The sequence below is a fragment of the Hemiscyllium ocellatum genome, chromosome 46, assembly GCF_020745735.1.
Source record: "Hemiscyllium ocellatum isolate sHemOce1 chromosome 46, sHemOce1.pat.X.cur, whole genome shotgun sequence".
In the NCBI taxonomy this organism is placed as follows: Eukaryota; Metazoa; Chordata; class Chondrichthyes; order Orectolobiformes; family Hemiscylliidae; genus Hemiscyllium; species Hemiscyllium ocellatum.
In genome coordinates, this window is record NC_083446.1 from 15,606,234 (window position 1) to 15,625,267 (window position 19,034).

At 43.9% G+C, this 19,034-nt stretch overlaps 1 protein-coding gene across 14 annotated transcripts in view; it reads right to left on the bottom strand.

The window, feature by feature from the left end:
- Positions 1–19,034, bottom strand: part of LOC132836294 (zinc finger protein 239-like) — a 42,964-nt gene that overhangs the window by 11,429 nt on the left and 12,501 nt on the right. For 3 of the 14 annotated variants that reach the window (XR_009647357.1, XR_009647356.1, XR_009647355.1), the window contains one exon: positions 8,116–9,095. The exons of 9 other annotated variants lie outside the window; for them this stretch is intronic. The gene's annotated coding sequence lies outside the window, so the exon portion shown is untranslated. Of the gene's footprint in view, positions 1–3,469; positions 3,784–4,625; positions 5,432–8,115; positions 9,096–19,034 lie in introns of those variants that run through there. 2 more of the 14 variants (XM_060855691.1, XR_009647359.1) reach the window with 2 other exon arrangements.

A 19,034-nucleotide genomic window follows, 5' to 3' on the forward strand; every position in this document is an offset into this window, starting at 1 on the left:
TGATTAGATTTAGATTAGATTAGATTCCCTACAGTGTGGAAACAGGCCCTTCGGCTCAACAAGTCCACACTGACCCTCCGAAGAGTAACTCACCCAGACCCATTTCCCTCTGACTAATGCACCTAACACTATGGGTAATTTAGAATGGCCAATTCACCTGACCTGCACATCTTTGGACTGTGGGAGGAAACCGGAGCACCCGGAGGAAACCAACGCAGACACAGGGAGAATGTGCAAACTCCACACAGACAGTTGCCCAAGGCCGGAATCGAACCTGGGTCCCTGGTGCTGTGATGTTATGAAATGTGAACTGGGTGAGGTTTGTAATTTGCAGAGCAGAAATCAACAGTAGTACAGTAAAAACAATTTCTGATTGTTACCGATTCTCTTGGAAGGTAATATTGGCAAATCAGCAGAACACGGACAGACAGGGAATATAGGCAGCGTTGGAAAACTAATTTATACACAATTAGCAGATGTAACAGTAAAACACAAAACTGAGGGAAAATACAACCACTATTGTTGTAGCCAACCACAAAAGCAGTTGGACAATGGTAGAGAGCAGATCTGGAAGGGCAGAGGGGAAATACAGCAATAATGGACATGGATTCAGAACCAGAGAAAAGGAGTCACATACAATTTCTTACCGACAACAGACACAGCACGAAATGCTCAAACTTGCACCCGAGTCATCAAAAATGCTCAGCTCTGAAACAATTTCACTGCTTTCAAAATTAGAGACTCTTGCTGCAGCTTGCAACTGGTAAGATGTCTGAATCCCTGTAAACAGAGGATCCAGTTTGACACATTACCCTGTACCCCATGGTTTTTAACTTTGGACCAGTCTGCCATGTGGGACCTTGCCAAATGCCTCAGTAGGTAATATCCACTACACTACCCACATTCCTCAACGAATTCAATCAAATTTGTTAAAGTATGACCTTCCCTTCATAAAGCAATACTGACTATCCTGGACTGGTCCGTGCATTTCTAACCAGCAGTTTATCTGCTCTCTCAGGATTGATTCTTACAATTTGTCCACCACCAAAATAAGACTGAGTGGCCTAGACTTGTTCAGCATTTCCTTTGTTCCCTTTTTACACAATGAAATTGCATTTGCAGCCCACCAACCCTCCTGCACTTCACTTGTGTTGAGTGAAGATTGGAAAATATTCCTCACAGCATCTTCTATTTCCTTCCTGGCCTCCTTCAACATCCTAGGGAGCTATCCATCTGGCCGTGGTGACTTACCACTTTTAATGATTTCAGCTTTGCTGAAATACCCTCTGCCATGATGATTATTTTGTCTAATATTTCACATTACTACTCTTAGATTACGATATCCACAACATCCCTTGCTTTGATGGGTGAGTCCTGTAGTGGGTATGTCTAAAGCACAGGATGCCATCAAACTCTGTGTTGGTCTGCAACAGGGAATGAAGCAGGAGTGAGGGAACAACACCCACTTCCTACTGTGGACAAATCTTTAAGAAGTTGTCAACAAGTGACATAATCTCCAACTGTGATTTAAAGCAAGAACAGAGCAGCTGGAGATCTCTCCTGATTCATGGATAGTGATAACTTTTGTCCCTCATTTATCAATACAAGAAATTGCCGTTTGCCCAATGAGGTAAGACCTCCTTGACCCTGTACTCAAACCTTCGAGGAGAAAGTGAGGACTGCAGATGCTGGAGATCAGAGCTGAAAATGTGTTGCTGGAAAAGCGCAGCAGGTCAGGCAGCATCCAAGGAACAGGAGATTTGACGTTTCGGACATAAGCCCTTCTTCAGGAATTCCTGAAGAAGGGCTTATGCCCGAAACGTCGAATCTCCTGTTCCTTGGATGCTGCCTGACCTGCTGCGCTTTTCCAGCAACACATTTTCAGCCCTGTACTCAAACTCTCTTGCAATGAAGGACAAAGTTCCATTTGCTTTCTTCCATGCTTGCTGCACCGACATGCTTGCTTTGAATGGCTAGTGTACCGACATACCCAGGGCCCTTTCTCCAGAAACATTCCCAAAACTATCATCTACAAACATTTAAATTGTACTCTGCCATTCTGAATTTTCCACATAGTGAATAACTCACATTGATCCTGCATCTGCCATGCATTTCTTACTCACTCAAATGACCTAAATCACCCTGTCTTCACTCACAATCCCCTTGGCTGTGTGTCAACAAACTTGGAAATATCACATTGGATTCCCTCATCCAAACCGTTGATGTATTCTTTGAATAGCTGGGGTCCAAAGGGATCACTGAGAGCCCTACTTGTTAAAACTATACACTCCAAAAAAGCTTAATTTATTTCCTGTTTCCTGTCTGCTAACTAATTCTCAATCTGCACCAGTATATTCCCAGTAATCCTGTATACTTTCACTTAAAAGGTTAGTCTGCAAAATGAGACTTTATCAAAAGCTTTCCGAAAATCCGAACGACCCCATCCATTGGCTCCACCAGTTACACCTTCAAAAAAAACTTCAAATTGTCAAACGTGATTTGTCAAACATAATTTCACCCATCTTAAACTGACAGATTGCAGATCCAAAAGATGATCCTCTGACTTGCCTGGTCCCCTCTGTACTTTGTTTACTGTATCCAGTGCTCCCGAAGTGGTCTTCTCCACATTAGTGAGACCAGACTTAAACTCAGGGCACGTTTCGCCGAGCATCTTAGCCAGGTCCACAGGGGCCGACCTGACCTCCCAGTTACCGCACATTTTAATTCCCATTCCCATTCTGACATGACCATCCTCAGCCTCCTCCAGTGCCACAGTGAATCAGACTGCAAATCGGAGGAACACTGCCTGGAGGACCTTACACTGAGTTCTCCAATTTCAAATAATCTCCCTTCCCATTCCCAGACTCCCTTCCCAGCCCATAACCAGTCCTTTCCATTCCTCCAACTCTTCCTTCCAGCTCCCAACCAGGTTCATTCATCAACCAAATAGGCTGTACCCTCTATCTGTGTTTACCTATCACCACCTCACCATTCTGCCCTTTTCCCCACCCAAAACCCTTCCCCATTGCCCTCTTATCTGCAGCATCCCTTACACCCATCTCCAGTCCTGAAGAGTTATACACGAAACATTGATTTCTCCACCTCCTGATTCTGATAGGCAGGATGTTGGGACAAGCCAATCTATCCTGATGCTGCCTGGTTTGTCGTGTTTGTCCCAGCCTCCTGCCTGTCTACCCTCTGCACTTGCAGTCAAAGATTACAGACATGGTGCATGGCAGCACTTTCTCCAGAGCAGCTGAGATGGACAATAAATGTTGATCCAGACTGCACTGCTCCCACATCCCATCAACAAACCTTCTAAAGCCCCCTGTTCAGCCCTACCTGAATTTTAAAAATTCCCACCCTTGTTTTCATATTCCTCCATGGTCTTCCCTCTCTATTTCCACATGCTCCATATCTTTCCTCAAAGACAGATCAGACAAAACAGTCAAACGCTGGTCATATTCACCTTCTACTCATCAGTTCACTCTTTCAGCACTTGGTCCGGTTCGTCTTTCTAGAGAAAACTTACAAATCCTGTGCTCCTACATAACCCGCAGAAAAACGAAAAGGTTTTTCAAAACCGTTCTCCCGTCCCCAGACAACAGGCTCAGCGCGGGGCCCGCCGTCCGGAGCAGGCGCAGTGCGGCTGCCACCAGCAGCAGGGCTCAATCTGTTTCTTTAAGGCGCAGCAGCCGGAGGGAGTGGGGGAAGGGCGACGGGGTAGCTCCCCGAGGCTTCTCGCTGTTGTCCCAGCCCCCAGCCGGTTGCCTGGAAACCTTGACTACTGTAGGGGGGAGGGGAGGGAATGGACGAGGGTGGGACTACTGCGCTCACGCTCTGGAGCCCGTAGACGTCACCGCCGAACTCAGCGATTCCTATTGGCTGCGCCCGGCAAGCCCCACCCTATATTGTGAGCTCACAAAAGCAGATGTCATATTTCAGAGTGAGCCTTTGTCCTCTGAAGAACATCTGAGAGTCAAGCAATGCCTCCCCCTTTCCACTGCATTTCTCATCCTGGGAGGAAAGTAATGTCTCCCCCTTTCCATTCCTTTTCTCATTCTGGGAGGGATAGACGGGGAGAAAGAGTTAACTTGCAGCAACTGAAGGAAGTGAATCTAGGAAGGGAGCATAATCTAGAAATGTTGGTTCAAGTATGTCTCTTTAACTTATTGTCATTATTTATTCTGTCAACTTCACACATTTATTTGCCTGGCTAAAAAGATGGCCTCTTTCCTCATGTTCATGATTGTAGGATTTCTATCAGTGATGGTCAAGATTTAGGAGGTTTTTCAGAAAATCAAAAAAGGAGTGCAAACGCCCACACCCAATATACACAGGGTCCACGGACTCCACAGCGCCACAGAACAAGCAGTTGGGCTGGGAGTCCCTGAACCACCGCAATCTGCGGTTGCAGGGGACTGCTGCGTGCAGCACCCTCCAATGGTCAAGATTTAAGAATCTGTAAATTAATTAGCAATTAAATCCAAAATTCCACTTTCTTTCTTCATAACTTGCAGCACTGTTCATTAGGAGTTATTGTTGAATTGAATTGAATTGAATTTATTGTCACATGTACTGAGACACAGTGCAAAGCTTTGTTTTGTGAGCAATAGAGGCAGATCACATAGTTAAATAACATAGCTAAAAAAAAATAGGTAAACAGCAGCAAAAACAAAAACACGGAAAGGCGAATGCTCAGATTTTGAGAGTCCATTCAGTATTGAATAACAGTAGGGTAGAAACTGTTTCAAAACTGGCTGGTGTGTGTGTGTTCAGGCTTCTGTACCTTCTCCCTGATGGTAGAGGTTGTAGAAAAACATTGCCAGGGTGGGATGGATCTTTGAGAATGCTGGTGGCCTTTCCTTGACAGAAGGCCTGGTAGATCGATTCTATAGATGGGAGGTTGGCCTTTGTGATTGTCCGGGCCAAGATCACTACTCTTTGTAATTGTCTCCAATCTTCAATGATACAGTTGCCATACCAGGTGCCATACATCCAGACAGAATGCTCTCGATGGTGCACCTATAAAAGTTGGCAAGGGTATTCGCTGTCATGCAAATTTTTCTCAGCTGCCTGATGAAGAAGAGGCATTGCTGGGCCTTTGTAATCACTGCATCCACATGAAGAGTCCAAGAAAACATGTTGTTGATGACCATTGGCACTCTCCACTCGTTCCACCTCTGTGCTGTAAATGTGTAACATCCCACTGAAAGTCAATAATGAGTTCCTTGGCTTTGCCAGCATTGAGAGCTAGGTTGTTCTCAGTGCACCATTTTTCCAGGTCTTCCACCTCCTGTCTGTTTCGTCGCCATCTGAGATTCGACCGACTATGGTGGTGTGATCACCAAACTTCTAAATGGCATTAGTCTGTTATTGGCGACGCAGTCATGGGTATACACAGTCATAGAATACGCAGTTTCAGATCTAACTGTGGAGCGAGTAACATGTGATGAAATTGTCTTGTAGCTAAAATCCCTATTGACAATTCAAGGATGCATAGATTTCAGTAAGGCGTCTGATAAGGTTCCCCATGGTGGCTATTCCACAAAATATGGAGGCATGAGATTGAGAATAATTAGCGGTTTGGATCAGAAATTGGCTAGCTGAAAAGAGACAGAAGATCAGGATTGATGGGAAATATTCATCATGGATTTCAGTTACTATTGAGGTCCCTCAAGGATCTGTTCTGGGTCCACTGTTGTTTGTCATTTATATAAAACGATCTGGACGAAGGCATAGAAAGATGGGTTAGTAAATTTGTGGATGACACTAATTTCAGTAGAGATGAATAGTGATGAAGAATGTTGTAGATTACAGAGAGACATAGATAAGCTGCAGAGCTGGACTGAGAGGTGTCAAATCAAGTTTAACGCAGAAAAGTGTGAGGAGTAACAGGAATGCAGACTACTGGGCTTATGGTAAGAATCTTGATTGTGTCGATGATCAGAGAGATTTCGGTGTCCAAGTACATAGATCCTTGAAATTTGCCACCCAAATTGATAGTGTTATTAGAAAGGCATACGGTGTGTTAGCTTTTATTGGCAAAGGGATCGGGTTTCGGAACGATGAGATCGTGCTGCAGCGGTACAAGACTCTGGTGCGCCCACATTTGGAGTATTGCATACAGTTCTGCTCACCACATTATAGGAAGGATGTGGAAGCTTTGGAAAGGGTTCAGAGGAGATTTACTAGGACATTGCCTGGTATGGAGGGAAGGTCTTATGAGGAAGGTTGAGGGACCTGAGGCTGTTTTCGTTAGAGAGAAGGTTAGAGGCGACTTAATTGAGACATGTAAGATAATCAGAGGGTTATATAGGTTGGACAGTGAGAGGCTTTTTCCCTGGATGGTGATGGCTAGCATGAGGGGATATAGCTTTAAATTGAGGGGTGATAGACATAGGCCAGATATCAGAGGTAGATTCTTTAATCAGAGAATAGTAGGGGCATGAAACACACTGCCTGCAACAGTAGTAGACTCACCAACTTTAATGGCATTTAAATGGTCATTGGATATGCGTATAGACGAGAATGGAATAGTGTGCGTTAGATGGGCTTCAGATTGGTTCCACAGATTAACACTACATGAAAGGCCGAAGGGCCTGTACTGTGCTGTAATGTTCTATGTTCTATCTCACGGAGTATGCGATGGATAAAAGAATTAGGCTTCCTTTTCAGGCTGATATACCACCCACTAATATTCTGGATAACAGCTGAATGTAATGACCAGTTGTCCCATCCAAATATGTCACTAATACAGATTGAGTTACATTTACCATTGATCAGCTTGTCTGACCAGCCTGTCTTTACCCTCCTGTAAGCTAAGGCTGTCCTGCTCACTATTTCCCACCTGTGTTTTTTTAATCTCATCTGCAAACTAACTGATTTACCTTCTTTCATTCATGTCTAAATCATTTATATAAACCATAAACAACAAGAGTGCAACACTGAATACTGTGGGACCCCAATGGACACAGGCAGCCAGTCAGAAAAAAAAACCCTTTCTTGCCATTCAGCTGATTGTGGATCCAATTTGCCAAATTTCTATGGACCCCATGGGCACTTAACTTTGCTTTCAGTCTCTCTTTATCAAAAGCTGTCCAAACAGACTCTATCAGAAATATTGCACTCATTGACCCAACTGGACAACTCATCAAAACATTGAACCAAGTTGGTTAGGCATGAACTCCCCTTGACAAAATGCATCCTGGTTGTTTTTGATTAAGCCCTGCCTGTCCAAATAAATCTGTCCATCCAATAGTCTCCCCATCACCGAGGTGAGACTGGTGGGCTTGCAGTTCCTTGGTTTATCCCTTGCTGCCTTCTCGAGTTAAAGTTCCACTTTGACTGTCCTTCAGTGCTCATGCACCTTTCCTGTGATCAGAGGGGAATTAAATATTTTTGCTAGACCTCCTGCTATTTCGATCCAACAATATAGGATTTATTTCACTTGACCCTGGGATATTGATCTGCATTTAAGTCTGCCAGACTATTCAATACTTCATCTCTCTCTCTGCTAATTTCTTTACATTCTGTCACAGACCTTCTTCTTGATTCATCTCTCTCACTAGTGAATGCTGACACAAAGTATTAATTTAGAATCAGGCTTGCATCCTCTGGTTCTACACACAGATTACTGCTGTGGTCCTTAATGGGCCTTATCTTTCCCCTGTAATCCTTTGACCATAAATGTACCTGTAAACAACTGAGCGTTCTCCTTTATTTTCCTTGGCATCATCAATTCATGTTCCCCTTATAGTTCTCCTTATCTCCACAGTTTTGCACATTTACCTGAAAGTATCTGCTCCCTGTACACTCTGGCCAAATCATATCTGGCCTTATTAAAATCACCCAATTTAGAACTTTAATTGCAGACCCATTCTTGTCCTTGAAAACAACAGTTTCAAAACCCAATGCTGACAGTTACCAGGGAACTCATTGCTGTCTAACCAGTCCTGACGAACCACAAAATCACTTCACAAACAATATGCAGGTGAACAGTCTTTACCCAGTGAAAATATATCACAGCAACGTTGTGATCATTTTTAAAACCTACTAGGCAGATACACACTGCATCAACATTTTACCTACAATATTAGTATCTTTAATAGAGTAGAGTTTAATAATGTCAATACAACAGCCCAATGATCAAGGCACATTGCTTGATGTAAGTACAAGCAAAACCCTTCACCTGCAGTTCTTTGTAAATTCCCTGATGTGTTTGCAAACACAAATCCTTTTACACAAACAGAGCAGGTGAACAGGATCCACCCAGTGTCATTTCACTGCTATGTTAACAGTTTGGATGGTAGGGTGGGAAAGGTGAACAGTCTCTCTCCAAAATGAAGACACTGATTTGTCAGCAGTCGAGTTGACCGAGAGGATTTTTTTTTTCAGTGTGAACTCCCTGGTGTCTGCGCAGGTAGAATGATTGGTTAAATCCTCTCCAACATTGGGAGCAGGTGAACAGTCTCTCTCCAGTGTGAATTCACTGGTGGATCAGCAGGTTGGTTGACTGAGTGGATTCCTTTCCACACACGGAGCAAGTGAATGGTCTTTCCACAGAGTGACTGCGTTGGTGTATCTGGAGGCTGGATGGGCGAATGAATTCCAACCCACATGACAGCAACTGAACAGTCTCTCTGCAGTGTGAACTCTCTGGTGTATCTGCAGATTGGATGACTGAATGAGACCTTTCCCACAGACAGACCAGGTGAATGGCTTCTCCACAGTGTAAGGGCACTGGTGTATCTGCAGGTTGGATGACTAGTCAATCCCATCCCACAATCAGAGCAGGTGAACAGCTTCTCCTTAGTGTGACTGCGTTGGTACATTTTCAGCTGGGATGGGTAAAGAAATCCCTTCTCACAATCCCCACATTTCCATCATCTCTCCCCAGTGTGACTGCGCTGGGGTTTGGGCATTTCAGATGAATCTTCACAGACATTTCCACACACACAGTATGTGTTTCTCTCTGGTCTGAACGGTGCTTTTTCCTTCAGTGTTCAAAACCCTGAGATAATGAGGTCATTGCAAACAGAATGACTGTCAGATCCAGATGTGGTTTAATTTGAAATCGTTCATTTGCAAAACACCTTTAAAACAGAAAAGAAATATATTAGGAGAAACCAAAAGAACACACAGGTTGTGGAACTGACAGAAATTAATCTGGTCACTTGTGGAGATGACTCTTTGGGTAACTGCTAGATTATCATGAGAACATAAACATAGAAAAGTACAGCAGAACAGGCCCTTTGGTCCACAATGTTGTGATGAGGATTAATCCTAATGTAAAATAAAATAACTTAACCTACACACCCTCAACTCTCTGCTATCCATGTACATGTCCAGCAGTTGCGTAAATGACCCTCATGACTCTGCTTCCACCACAACTGCTGACAACGCATTCCATGCATTCACAACTCTCTGCATAAAGTCGCCCTCCATAATTTTCTCCTAATATCTTAAAATTATGACCCCTCGTGCCAGTCAATCCTGCCCTGTGGCAAAGTCCCTGACTACTGACTCTATCCATGCCTCTCATTAACGTGTATACCTCGATCAGGTCACCTCTCTTCCTCCTTCTCTCCAGACAGAAAGTTCCGAGCTTAGTCAACCTCTCTTCATAAAGGCAAGCCCCCAGTCTAGGCAGCATCCTGATAAACCTTCTTTGCACCCTCTCCAAAGCCTCTGTATCTTTCCTATGGTCGGGCAACCAGAACTGGACACAATATTCCAAGTGTGGTCTCATCAGGGACCTGTAGAGCTGCAGCAAAACATTGTGGCTCTTAAACTCGATCCCCCTGTTATACAGTCATAGAGTCACAGAGATGTACACTATGGAAACAGACTCTTCTATCCAACCCGTCCATGTCGACCAGATATCCCAACCCAATCTAGTCCCACCTGCCAGCACCTGGCCCATATCCCTCCAAACCCTTCGTATTCATATACCCATCCAAATGTCTCTTAAATTTTGCAATTGTACCAGCCTCCACCACTACCTCTGGCAGCTCATTCCATACATGTATCACCCTCTGCGTGAAAAAGCTGCACCTTTGGTCTCTTTTAATCTTTCCCCTCTCACCCTAAACCTATGCCCTATAGTTCTGGACTCCCTGACCCCAGGGAAAAGACTTTGTCTATTTCCCCTATCCATGCTCCTCATAATTTTGTAAACCTCTATAAGGTCACCCCTCAGCCCCAGCCTGTTCAGCCTCTCCCCATAGTTCAAATCCTCCAACCCTGGCAACATCCTTGTAAATCTTTTCTGAATCCTTTCAAAGTTTCACAACATCTTTCCAATAGGAAGGAGACCAGAATTGCACACAATTTTCCAACAGTGGCCTAACGAATGTCCTGTACAGCCACAACATGACCTCCCAACCCCTGTACTCAATACTCTGAGCAATAAAGGAAAGCATACCAAATGCCTTCTTCACTATCTTATCTACCTGCGACTCCACTTTCAAGGAGCAATGAACCTGCACTCCAAGGTCTCTTTCTTCAGCAACACTAGGACCTTACCATTATAAGTGTATAAGTCCTGCTAAGATTTGCTTTCCCAAATTGCAGCACCTCACATTTATCTGAATTAAACTCCATCTGCCACTTCTCAGCCCATTGGCCCACCTGGTCCAGATCCTGTTGTAATCTGAGATAACCCTCTTCATTGTCCACTACACCTCCAATTTTGGTGTCATCTGCAAACTTACTAACTGTACCTCTTATGCTCGCATCAAAATCATTTATGTAAATGACAAAAAGTACACGACCCAGCACCAATCCTTGTGGCACTGCACTGGTCACAAGTCTCCAGTCTGAAAAACAACCCTCCATTCCCACCCTCTTGTCTTCTACGTTTGAATCAGTTCTGTATCCAAATGGCTAGTCCTCCCTGTATTCTGTGAGATCTAACCTTGCTAATCAGTCTCCCATGGGGAGCCTTGTCCAACGCCTTACTGAAGTCCATATAGTTCACATCTACTGCTCTGCCCTCATCAATCCTCTTTGTTACTTCTTCAAAAAACCCAATCAAGTTTTTTAGACATGATTTCCCACACACAAAGCCATGTTGACCATCCCTAATCAGTCCTTGCCTTTCCAAATACATGTACACCCTGTCCCTCCGGATTCCCTCCAACAACTTGCCCACCACCGAGGTCAGGCTCACTGGTCTATAGTTCTGTGGTTTGTCTTTACCGCCCTTCTTAAACAGTGGCACCACGTTTGCCAATCGCCAGTCTTCCAACACCTCTCCTGTGAGTATCGATGATACAAATATCTCAGCAAAAGGCCCAGCAATCACTTCTTTCGCTTCCCACAGAGTTCTCGGGTACACCTGATCAGATCCTGATGTATCTGATGTATCCACCTTTATCTGTTTCAAGACATCCAGCATTTCCTCCTCTGTAATCTGGACATTTTGCAAGATGTCACCATCTATTTCCCTACAGTCTATATCTTCCATACCCTTTTCCATAGTCAATACTGATGCAAAATATTCATTTAGTATCTTCCCCATTTTCTGCGGCTCCACACAAAGGGCGCCTTGCTGATTTTTGAGGTGTCCTATTCTCTCCCTAGTTATCCTTTTATCCTTAATATATTCGTAAAAACCCTTTGGATTCTCCTTAATTCTGGACCAGGTTAAAACACTGCACCAGGTTAAATGAATAGTTATGGCTTATATTTTAAGTTTAGTCAAGAGACTTATCTCCAAAAACATATAATCAGGAGGGAACCCACTGTACTCACTACTGCAGCCTTTCTATTGGACAGACTTAAAACAACGATTAACTTATCTGATTCTGTGCTGTGAACTTCGCCCAAACAGGTTCCTCCAAGATTAGTTGTGAAATTCACTGTTTGATAATTTTCCCAGACGCACTCCGATGTCCAGCAATACATGAATTCAAAATGAAAGCCAAAACACCATATGCATTCTTAACAAGGAACAATGTTCTTTCATAACATTAAAATAATAAGCTTTAATCTGCAATTTAAAAGGGAGAGAGTACAATTGGAAGTGACAATATTTCAGTTGAATAAAGGGAACTATGGAGCTATGAGGGAGGTGCTGACCAAAGTTCATTGGTGCAATAACCGAGCAGGGATGGCAGTAGAGCAACAATAACAGGTTTTTCTGGGTATAATGCAGAAAATGCAGGATCAGTTCATTCCAAAAAGGAAGAAAGATCGTAAGAGGAGGCAGGGGTGGCCATGGCTGACAAGGGAAGTTAAGAAACATATAAAGTCAAAAGAGAAAAAAGTATAACATAGCAAAGATGAGTGGGAAAACAGAGGACTGGGAAGCTTTTAAAGAACAACAGAGGATAACTAAGAAGAAAATACACAGAGAGAAAAATGAGTTACGAAGGTAAACTGGCCAAAAATATAAAGCAGGATAGTAAATGCTTTTTTAGGTATGTGAAAGAAAAAAATGGTTAAGATTAAAATTGGGCCCTTGAAGACAGAAACGGGGAACAAAGAAATGGCAGAAGAGTTGAATTGGTACTTCAGATCTGTGTTCACTGGGGAAGACACCAGCAATCTCCCAGAGGTAACAGTGGCTGAAGGACCTGAACTGAAGGGAATTTATATTTGCCAGGAAATGGTGTTGGAGAGACTGTTAGGTCTGAAGGCTGATAAGTCCCTGGGATCTAATGGTCTATCCCAGGGTACTGAAGGCGGTGGCTCTAGAAATCGTGGATGCATTGGTGATCATTTTCCAATGTTCTATAGATTCAGGATCAGTTCCTGCGGATTGGAGGGTGGCTAATATTGTTCTACTTTTTAAGAAAGGAGGGAGAGAGAAAGCAGGGAATTATAGACCAGTTAGTCTGACTGCAGTGGTGGGAAAGATCCTGGAGTCAATTATAAAGGATGAATTTACGACACATCTGGATAGCAGTAACAGGATAGGTCAGAGTCAGTATGGATGTATGAAGGGGAAATCATGCTTGACTAATCTTCTGGAATTGTTTGAGGATGTAAGTCTGAAGATGGACAAGGGAGATCCAGTGGATGTAGTGTACCTGGACTTTCAGAAAGCCTTTGATAAAGTCCCACATAGGAGGTTAGTAAGCAAAATTAGGGCACATGGTATTGGGGGCAAAATACTGACTTGGATTGAAAATTGGTTGGCTGACAGCAAACAAAGAGTAGTGATAAACGGCTTCCTTTCAGAATGGCAGGCGGTGACCAGTGGGGTACCGCAGGGATCAGTGCTGGGACCGCAGCTTTTTACAATATACATTAATGATATAGATAATGGTATTAAAAGTAATATTAGCAAATTTGCTGATGATACAAAGCTGGATGGCAGGGTGAAATGTGAGGAGGATGTTAGGAGATTACAGGGTGACCTGGACAGGCTAGGTGAATGGACAGATGCATGGCAGATGCAGTTTCATGTGGATAAATGTGTGATTATCCACTCTGGTGGCAAGAACAGGAAGACAGATTACTGCCTAAATGGAGTCAAGTTAGGTAAAGGGGCAGTACAACAAGATCTAGATGTCCTTGTACATCAGTCAGTGAAAGCAAGCATGCAGGTACAGCAGGCAGTGAAGAAAGCTAATAGCACGTTGGCCTTCATAATAAGAGGAATTGAGTATAGAAGCAAAGAGGTTCGTCTGCGCCTGGACAGGGGCCTGGTGAGACTGCACCTGGAATATTGTGTGCAGTTTTGGTCTCCAAATTTGAGGAAAGACATTCTGGCTAATGAGGGAGTGCAGCATAGGTTCATGAAGTCAATTCCCGGAGTGGCAGGACTATCTTATACTGAACGATTGGAACGACTGGGCTTGCATACACTTGAGTTTAAAAGGCTGAGGGGGGGAATCTGATTGAGACGTACAAGATTATTAAAGGATTGGAAACTCTGGAGGCAGGAAGCATGTTTCCACTGATGGGTGAGTTCCGAACCAGAGGACACAGTTTAAAAATAAGGGGTAGGCCATTTAGAAAACAGTTGAGGAGAAAACTGTTGGGCGGCACGGTGGCACAGTGGTTAGCACTGCTGCCTCACAGCGCCTGAGACCCGGGTTCAATTCCCGACTCAGGCGACTGACTGTGTGGAGTTTGCACATTCTCCCCGTGTCTGCGTGGGTTTCCTCCGGGTGCTCCGGTTTCCTCCCACAATCCAAAGATGTGTGGGTCAGGTGAATTGGCCATGCTAAATTGCCCGTAGTGTTAGGTAAAGGGGTACATGTAGGGGTATGGGTGGGTTGCGAGTCGGTGTGGACTTGTTGGGCCGAAGGGCCTGTTTCCACACTAAGTAATCTAAAACGTCTTCACCCAGAGAATGGTGGGTGTGTGGAATGCTCTGCCCCAGAAGGCTGTGGAGGCCCAGTCTCTGGATACTTTAAAGAAAGAGTTGGATAGAGTTCTTAAGGATAGTGGAATCAAGGGTTATGGGGATAAGGCAGGAACAGGATACCGATTGAGGATGATCAGCCATGATCATAATGAATGGTGGTGCTGGCTCGAAGGGCAGAATGGCCTACTCCTGCACCTATTTATTGTCTATTGTCTATAAAACTGAACTGGTTCATAAATGTCCTTCAGGGAATGGAACCAATCAGTGTTTGCACAAAACTACAGAGAAAGAGGTGGGAGAGAAGGAAAGGAATTTTTTCGATCCACAACACAATCCTGTTCCTGTTTTCTTTCCATACCCATCAATCCCTCTGAAGGCTAAGAACAAGTGCAGAGTTCCTGGAAAATGGAGCTTTATGTAGATCAGGTACTGAAGAAACCATTTGGCATGTTTACCAAATTGGTCAATGCTTTGATCAATAAAGGGACCCAGGGTCAATTCCACTCTGTTTGGAGTTTGCACATTCTCCCAGTGTCTGTGTGGGTTTTCTCCAAGTGCTCAGATTTCCTCCCATAGACCAAAAACATGTCGGTTGGGTGGATTAGCCACTGGAAATGCAGGGTTACAGGGATAGGGTGGGATGCTCTTTGGATGGTTGGTGTGGATCTGTGGGTTGAATGGCCTGCTTCCACACTGTCAGGACTCTTATGATTGGGGATTCTGTAATGTACAACTCTATGACTGAAGCAAAATGGTGGAAGTCTGAAATAAAAATGAAGAGTGGTAGAGAAGGGTCTGAAACGATGAGAAATGCAACCATTGCAGCCTTGAAGAAATGTTTAGATGATCATCCAAGGCACAACATAGGTTACACGCTGACTGCTGGGAAATGGGACAGAGTAAGTAGGTGCTTAATGACAAACATGCATACAATTTTATATCAGACTGACCACATTTTGCTCAATGTTTCGCTGTAACTCTCTCTAGTAGGAAGCAGGCAGCAGTGGTAAGCAGTGAAGAATGCAAATGATACGTTCAGATGTCATATTGTGGATGTAGAGGACATTGGTGAGGCCAATTTTAGAATACTGTATTCAATTCTAGTCTCCCTGATTTCAGAAAGATGTTATCAGGGTAGGACTTATACACTTAATGGTAAGATCCTGGGGAGTGTTGCTGAACAAAGAGACCTTGAAGTGCAGGTTCATAGTTCCTTGAAAGTGGAGTCGCAGGTAGACACGATAGTGAAGAAGGCACTAGCTGTTACTGGTTAGTGTATTGAGTATAGATGTTGGGGGGTCATGTTGTGACTGTATAGGATATTGGTTAGGCCACTGTTGGAATACTGCATTCCGTTCTGGTCTCTCTGCTTTAGGAAAGTTGTAGTAAAACTTGAAAAGATTCAAAAAAGTTTTATACAATGTTGCCAGGGCTGGAGGTTTTGAACTATACATTGAGGCTGAAGGCTGGGGCTATTTTCCCTGGAGCATCGGAGGCTGAGGGGTGACCTTATACAGGTTTATAAAATTATGAGGAGCACGGATGGGGTAAATAGTCAAGATCTTTTTTGTATGGGAGCACAAAACTAGAGGGCATAGGTTTAAGCTAAGAGGGGAAAGACTGAACAGGGGGCTAAGGAGCAACTTTTTTTTATGCAGAGGGTGGTGGACACATTGAATGAGCTGGTCAGGATGGATGTGTTGGGCTGAAGGGTCCGATTCTGTTCTGTACATCTCTGTGACTGAAAGTGCTTAAGCAAAATGGAAGTCCTGGGGATTTATCCACCTTTAACCGTTTCAAGACATCCAGCATTTCCTCCTCTGTAATCTGGACATTTTGCAAGATGTCACCATCTATTTCCCTATAGTCTATATCTTCCATATCCTTTTCCACAGTAAATACTGATGCAAAATATTCATTTCGTACCTCCCCCATTTTCTGTGGCTCCACACAAAGGCCGCCTTGTTGATCTTTGAGGGGCCCTATTCTCTCCCTAGTTACCCTTTTGTCCTTAATAGATTTGTAAAACCCCTTTGGATTCTTCTTAATTCTATTTGCCAAAGCTATCTCATGTCCCCGTTTTGCCCTCCTGATTTCCCTCTTAGGTAAATTACTCCTACTTCCTTTATACTCTTCTAAGGATTCACTTGATCGATCCTGTCTGTACCTGACATATGCTTCCTTCTTCTTCTTAACCAAACCCTCAATTTCTTTAGTCATCCAGCATTCCCTGTACCTACCAGTCTTCCCTTTCAGCCTGACAGGAATAAACTTTCTCTGGATTCTTGTTGACTCATTTCTGAAGGCTTCCCATTTTCCAGCTGTCCCTTTACCTGCGAACATCTGCCTCCAATCAGTGTTCAACAGTTCTTGCCTAATACCGTCAAAATTGGCCTTTCTCCAATTTAGAACTTCAACTTTCAGATCTGGTTTATCCTTTTCCATCACGATTTTAAAACGAATAGAATTATGGTCACTGGCCCCAAAATGCTCCCCCACTGACACCTCAGTCATCTGCCCTGCCTTATTTCCCAAGAGGAGGTCATGTTTTGCACCTTCTCTAGTAGGTACATCCACATTGTGAATCAGAAAATTGTCTTGTACACACTTAAGACATTCCTCTCCATCTAAACTTTTAACACTATGGCAGTCCCAGTCGATGTTTGGAAAGTTAATCACCCTATTATTCTTACAGATAGCTGAGATCTCCTTACAAGTTTGTTTCTCAATTTCCCTCTGACTATTGGGGTTCTATTATACAATCCCAAGAAGGTGATCATCCCTTTCTTATTTCTCAGTTCCACCCAAATAACTTGCCTGGATGTATTTCTGGGAATATCCCCCCTTAGCACAGCTGTAATGCTATCACTTCTCAAAAATGCCACTCTCCCTCCTCTTTTGCCTCCCTTTCTATCCTTCCTGTAGCATTTGTATCCTGGAACATTCAGCTGCCAGTCCTGCCCATCCCTGAGCCATGTTTCCGTAATTGCTATGATATCCCAGTCCCATGTTCGTAACCATGCCCTGAGTTCATCTGCCTTCCCTGTTAGGCCCCTTGCATTGAAATAAATGCAGTTTAATTTATTAGTCCTACCTTGTCCTTGCCTGCCATGACTGTTTGACTCACTTCTGTTCTCAGCTGTACCCGTCTCAGATCGATCTCTTTTCTCACTATCTCCCTGGGTCCCACCTCCCTACCTTACTAGTTTAAATCCTCCCAAGCAGTTCTAGCAAATTTCCCTGCCAGTATATTAGTTCCCTTCCAATTTAGGTGCAATCCATCCTTCTTGTACAGGTCATTTCTACCCCAAAAGAGATTCCAATGATCCAAAAATGTGAATCCTTCTCCCATACACCAGCTCCTCAGCCATGCATTCATTTGCTCTATCCTCCTATTCCTGCCCTCACTAGCTCGTAGCACTGGGAGTAATTCAGATATTAGTACCCTTGAGGACCTTCTTTTTTAAAATTCTACCTAACTCTCTGTGATCTCCCTTCAGAGTCTCAACCGTTTCCCTTCCAATATCGTTGGTTCCAATGTGGACAATGACCTCCTGCTGGCCCTTCTACCCCGTGAGAACATTCTGCACCCTCTCTGAGACATCCTTGATCCTGGCACCAGGGAAACAACACACCATCCTGCTTTTTCTCTGCTGGCCACAGAAACGTCTGTCTGTACCTCGGACTACAGAATCCCCTAATGCAATAGATCTCTTAGAAGCCGACATACCCCTCGTTGCATTAGAGCCAGTCTCAATACCAGAACCTTTGCTGTTTGTGCTACGTACCCCTGAGAATCCATCACCCCCTACATTTTCCAAAACAGCATACCTGTTTGAAATGGGTATATCCACAAAAAGTTCCTGCTCTAGCTGCCTCCCTCTCTTACCCTTCCTGGAGTTAACCCATCATAACAGAATCACACGAGTCAGTTACAGCTGGAAACTAATCAAGTGTTCAGGATGGTTTTGTATAAAATAACAGATACCTAGAAATGAGTTAGAATATGGAATTGAATTGAGGGGGTTCAGCCTGGTTTAATCAAAGGTCATTTAAAAATCAGGGGTGAACTTCAGAGGTGTAAACTTTGGGGGGGGGGGGTAGGGTGTGAATGGAAGGGGGCTAAAACAGGATGGTGTGTAATGAAGGGAATGGCAGTGCCAAACATGATGTGATTGTAAACTGGGAATGGGCACAAGTATGGGGCAGGGACAAGATTTGGGGGTAGGTCAAAAATTTGGAGGGAGGTGGTGAGTGCCAAACTTGAGGGGAGGACATTTATGGAGGTGCATAATTTGGGGACACAACAATAGGGGAACTTAATGATTGCAAAGTACTTTGGGGAGCCGGCTGCTAATTATAGGGGAGCATAATGGGGGCAGCTGCATAATTGGGGTGGAGGTAACATTTGGCAAGGTGCACAGTTTATGGGACATCCTTTGTGGAGTGTTGATAAAACCTAGGGATGGTACACATGGGGGCATAAAATAGGGGGCAGAGTTAGGGAGGGCTGCATAAATGGGAATAGGGCAAATTTAGGGAGTGCAATATTTTGGGGGTCAATATTTTGAACGCAAAATTTGGTAGGGGCACAAACTGTGGCGGGGTGCAAAATCTTTGGATGGGTTTAGTAAAATTGTGGGTGTTGTATAATTGGATGTGTGTTGAAGACATGGTGGGGACAAAATGAGGCAGTGCATAATTTGGGATG